Genomic DNA, 5,886 nt, shown 5'->3' on the forward strand with positions numbered 1-5,886 from the left:
AAAAAAAAAAAAAAGAAAAGAAAAAAAGAGAGAGAGAGAGAAAGAGAAAAGATTTTTTTTTCCCAACTAAGCTAAGCTATTTACCTTTATGACAAGAAAAAGAGGACCAGTCATTTGAATAAAGATGAATGAATTCTATTTGTTCCAAATGTTCCCTCTACAACTTGTGATTTTCTTGTAGAGGAGAATATCAACCAAAAGCTAAATAAACATTATCTTTCAGTTCAAAGGACAGATTATTGGGATTATAAAATACAGAGGCAACAGAAATTACCTATCCATTAAAAATAAAATTACAAAATAAAATTTTAAAATATACCTAAAATTTGCAATTTGTAAAAAACTCATCGATTTTGTGCAGGTAAGAGACCAAAAGGTAAAAAAAACCCTAAATAGTAAAGTAGGTATAAGGTAAATTTTAAGCCTTACCTCCCACCCCTGAACTCCCAGTCCTTCAGTTACCTTCCCTAGAAATAAACCAGTGACTTGAGAATCCTCCTAGAAAGTCTGTGCTTAAACAAAATGTATATAGCATTTAGAAAAATGCAGCAAATTACACAGACTGTCCTCTGCCTCAACATCTTGGAAATCATTCCTTTGTTCACAAAGAATTTTTTCATTTTTAACAGGTATAGAGTAGATCATCATATGGAGAAACAGTTTACCTAACCAGTTGAACTTTTTTGTTTTTGAGACAGAGGCCCACTTTGTGGTCCTTGGTAGAGTACCATGGCGTCATAACTCACAACAACCTCAAACTCTTGGACTCAAATGATCCTCTTGCCTCCCAAGTAACTGGGACTACAGTCACCCACCACAATGCCCAGCTATTTTTAGAGATGGGTCTAGCTCTTACTCAGGCTGGTCTCACCTGAGCTCAAGTGATCCACCTGCCTTGGCCTCCCAGTGTGCTAGGATTATAGGCGTGAACCACCTGCCTGACCCTAACCAGCAGAACTTGTTAGGCATTTAGCTTGTTCTGATCTTTGGTTCCTACAAACAACACTGCAATGAAGATCCTCACAAGTATTTGCTTGCACAAATGCAAATATATAGGCAAAAAATTGACACATACATATACAGAACCTGGCCTCCAAGGATTCAACCAATTTACACTCCCACCAACAATATGCTGAATATTGTATAGAAATCATTTATATTTCCTTTACTGGTCATGTTCATTACCCATTTTTTCTACAATTTTTGTTCTTTTTTATTATAGAAGCCCTTGTATACTACAAATATTGCCTCTTTGTCTTATGTGTTACAAATTTTTTTCCTCGTTTGTCTTTTTTAAACCTTTTTTATGGCATTCTTCATAAGATTTACATAATATTTTTAATATAGCATATGATGTTAATTATTTGTAATAATTAGCCAGGCACTGTGGCTCAAGCCTGTCATCCTAGCAGTCTGGGAGGCTGAGGTAACTGGATTGCTTGAGTTTAAGCGTTCCAGACCTGAGCAAAGACCCCATCTCTAATAAAAACAGAAAAAACTAGCCAAGCATAGTGGCACACACCTGTAATCCAAGCCACTCAGGAGGTTGAGGCAAGAGGACTGCTGAAGCCCAAGAGTTCAAGGTTGCCGTAAGCCAGGCTGATGGCATGGCACTCTACTCAGGGCAAAAGAGTAATACTATTTAAAAAAAGACAAAACTGGGGCAGCGCCTGTGGCTCAAAGGAGTAGGGCGCCAGTCCCATATGCCAGAGGTGGCAGGTTCAAACCGAGCCCCGGCCAAAAACTGCAAAAAAAAAAAAAAGACAAAAACTGTAGTAACTGGCAATTAAACTAACATGTTTTTATAAAATATTATTTTCAGTTTGGTTGGGATCTCTAGCTACAAGTAATAGAAAATTCAACTCAAACTATTTTAAAAGCAGGAAGGAACTGTACTGACTCAAGGGACTGAAGCACAGAGGCAGGATGGTGTCTGGGCAGCCTTGACTCAGCACTCTGGGCTCTGCACCCCCCCCACCCCCCGCCAACCCCCCCCACCCCACCCCACCCCGGTGCTTTTCACAGCTCTCTCCCCCTCTGGTCAGCCCAGGAATAAAGACACAGCATCATACAGAAGAGCGATATGTGGCTACTGGATCTTTCCTAGAGGAATAGGAAGCACTTTCCCAGAACCTTTCACCAAACTCTCCCTTTCATTGGCCAAATCAGGTCTCATGTCCATTCCTGAACCATTCACTGACAGGAATTCATTCCTGAGCTGGGCCTAGGGCCTGCTTCTCTGACACATACTTGGTACATGTGGGATTGGGGCAGAGGACAGACTGACAAAACTGGGTTCCATTTGGAGGAGGTTGTGAGATGGCAAACACCTGGGATAATCTGAGACAACCTGTAAGTGATTTCTGAGCTCTGACCACAAGTGTGTGATGTCACAGTCATCATGCCAGTATCTGGGAGGAAAGTACTGAATGAATATGAGCATCTATCACAGGTATGTGAATGTGCCTTGATACCAGCAGAAGTATCTGAAGAAAAACAAATATTTAAGGGGAAAAAAATTTACACTCACTGCTTCCAATTCAAACCTACTATGTGGGTCACTATAAAAGTTCTGAGACAGCTCTGAAACAGTCAGAAGAGTCCTTTCTAATCCTTTGTGTAAGCTTCTATTTGCTCAGTTTATTGGTATTGCTGGGAGGGTTTTATTTGTTTCTATACACATGGATTTTGTTTCTTAATTTTTGTACATCTTGAAACTTTTGTAATGACCCACATACTACAGTTATAAACTCGGTGGCCTAACCAGAATATGGCATGAACAAAAAAGGCAAAAAAGTAAGATAATGCTATATCTAAAATGACACCAGTGTGAATACTTCACCTTTATTAAGAACCCCCCACAATGCTAAAGCCACGTTGTACACTTAATGGGCACGTTAAGTTTCTTCTTTTCCTTCAGCATCCAGCACCAATGACAACCTAGATCTACTGGTTGGTCTAGGGCCAACACTGACCATAGAACTGGAATCTTCTTTGATCCAGACCCCATGCTCCATGTTTTTAGGGGCATACTAAAGTACACAAGAGGTGCCTGTAGCTCAGTGGTTAGGGCACCAGCCACATATACCAGGGTTCGAACCCAGCGCAGGCCTGCTAAACAACAATAACTACAACAAAAAAAATAGCCGAGTGTTGTGGTGGGTGCCTGTAGTCCCAGCTACTTGGGAGGCTGAGGCAAGAGAATCTCTTAAGCTCAAGAGTTTGAGGTTGCTATGAGCTGTGACACCATGGCACTCTGCTGAGGGCGACATAATGAGACTATCTCAAAAATAAAGTACACAAGGGCTCTATTTTCCATGTATTATAATAGCAAGTGGGCATAGCCACTCTTCTTGGTTATCCAAAACCCTAAGGTCTTTTTCTCAAGAAACACTTTGCCACTAACATTTCTCCCCTCCACATTTCTCCCATGAGAGAACATGTTCTATGTTTCAATCTATCATTCCAAATTGTCAAGATGATCTTGATTCTGATAGCCACTGTATCACCCACTTCTCTCAGTTTATCATCTAGAAGCTGATAAGCGTACCAACTACATCTTGATTCGAGCACACTTAACATGGTGCATGGTGTCATGCCATACAGCCTGCTGCCTCTAAGTGGTGGACTTTTATTTACTAATGCATCTCTTTATTAGTCACCAGAGTGCTTAGTTCATCCTAAGAACCAGAGCAATCAAGCACAGGTTTCTAACATTTCCAAATACATTCTCAGTTAAATGATTGCAGAAAATTATAACATGTAAAAAAAATTAAATTAAGAATAGGTTTAACACTTGGCTCGGCGCCTATAGCACAGTGGTTACAGCGCCAGCCACATACACTGAGGCTGGTTGGTTCACATCTAGGCTGGGCCAGCTAAACAACCATGACAACTGGAACAAAAAATAGCTGGGCATTGTGGCAGGTACCTGTAGTACCAGCTACTTGGGGGGCTGAGGCAAGAGAATCACTTAAGCCCAAGAGTTGGAGGCTGCTGTGAGCTGTGATGCCGCCATGCTCTACTAAGGGTGACAACTTGAGACTCGGTCTCACAAAAAAAAAAAAAATTGGTATAATTCTTACAACTCAAAATAAAAATATAAATAAACTAGTTTAAAATTGAGCAAAGGATCTGAATAGACTTATTTTTTTAGAGACAGAGTCTCACTCTATCGACCTTAGCAAAGTGCCGTGGTGTCACAGCAACCTCCAACTCCTGGGCTTAGGCGATTCTCTTGCCTTAGCCTCCCAACAGCTAAGACTACAGGTGCCACCACACTGCCCGGCTATTTTTTTGTTGCAGTTTGGCTGGGGCTGGATTTGAACCTGCCACCCTGGGTATATGGGGCTGATGCCCTACCCACTGAGCCACAGGTGCCCTCTGAATAGACGTTGTAATGTCTGTTGATATACAAATGGCCAAAAGCATGTGAAAGGATGCTCAACATCATCTGTCACCAAGGAAATGCAAATCAAAACCATGAGATTAAAAAAAGAGAGAGATACCACCTCATACTCACTAGGATGGCTACAATCAAATAGTCAAATAAAAAGTGTTGGTAAAGATGTTGAGAAATTACAACACTTACACACTGGTGGTGGGAATATAAAATGGTACAGCTGTTTGGCTCAGCACCCACAGCTCAGTGAGTAGGGCACTGGCCATATACACCAAGGCTGGCAAGTTCGAGCCTGGCCCAGGCCTGCTAAACAACAATGACATCTGCAACCAAAAAGTAGCTGGCCATTGTGGAGGGGGCCTGTCATCCCAGCTACTTGGGAAGCTGAGGCAAGGGAGTTGCTTAAGCCCAGGAGTTGGAGGTTGCTGTGAGCTGTGACACCACAGCACTCTACTGAGGGCAATGCAGTGAGGAAAAAAAAGAAAGAAAGAAAGAAAAGAAAGCTAGGGGGCACCTGTAGCTTAGTGGGTAGGGTGCCAGCCACATACACTGAGGGTGGCGGGTTTGAACCTGGTCTGGGACAGCTATACAACAATGACAACTGCAATCAAAAACATAGCTGGGCGTTGTGGCAGGAACCTGTAGTCTTAGCTACTTGGGAGGCTGAGACAAGTGAATCACTTAAGCCTAAGAGTTTGAGGTTGCTGTGAGCTGTGACGCCACAGCACTCTACCAAGGGTGATGTAGTAAGACTCTGTCTCAAAAGAAAAAAAAAATGGTACAGCTGTTTGGAAAAGCCTAGTAGTTCTTCAAGAGGTTAAACGCAGAGTTACCATAAGAGTCAGCAATTCCACTCCTAGGTGCATACCTAAAAGAAATGAAAACATGTCTGTACAAAATCTGTATGTAAATACTCACTGGAGCATTATTTGTAATAGCCAAAAAGTAGAACCCAATCAAAATGTCCACCAACTGACAAATGGATAAATAAAATGTGGTATATCCATTCAATGCAATATTATTCAGTCATAAAAAGGAATGAAGTTGGGGCGGCGCCTGTGGTTCAAAGCAGTAGGGCGCTGGCCCCATATGCCAGAAGTGGCGGGTTCAAACTCAGCCTCAGCCAAAAAAAAAAAGGAATGAAGTACTGACACATGCTACAACATGGATAAACCTTGAAAACATTATGCTAAATTTAAGAAGCTGGACCAGGTTGGGCACAGTGGCTTACACCTACAATTTCAGCACTGTGGGAGGCAGAGGCAGGAAGACTGCTTAAAGCCACCAGGAGTTCAAGACTCCCATTTCCACACAAAAAAAGAAAAATTTGCCAAGCATGGTAGCATATGACTGTTGTCCCAGGTACTCAGGAGACTGAGGCAGGATTGCTTGAGCCCAGGAGTTTGAGTAACAGTGAGCTACTATGATGCCAGAGCACTCTAGCCTAGGTGACAGAATAACACTGTCTCAAAAAAAAAAAAAAA

At 41.9% G+C, this 5,886-nt stretch overlaps 1 protein-coding gene across 2 annotated transcripts in view; it reads right to left on the minus strand.

The window, feature by feature from the left end:
* DAGLB (diacylglycerol lipase beta) overlaps nucleotides 1-5,886 on the minus strand; it is a 47,357-nt gene that overhangs the window by 38,714 nt on the left and 2,757 nt on the right. The window lies entirely within an intron of this gene.

Source organism: Otolemur garnettii, unplaced genomic scaffold, assembly GCF_000181295.1.
Source record: "Otolemur garnettii isolate 467f Iridium unplaced genomic scaffold, OtoGar3 scaffold00092, whole genome shotgun sequence".
Classification (NCBI taxonomy): Eukaryota; Metazoa; Chordata; class Mammalia; order Primates; family Galagidae; genus Otolemur; species Otolemur garnettii.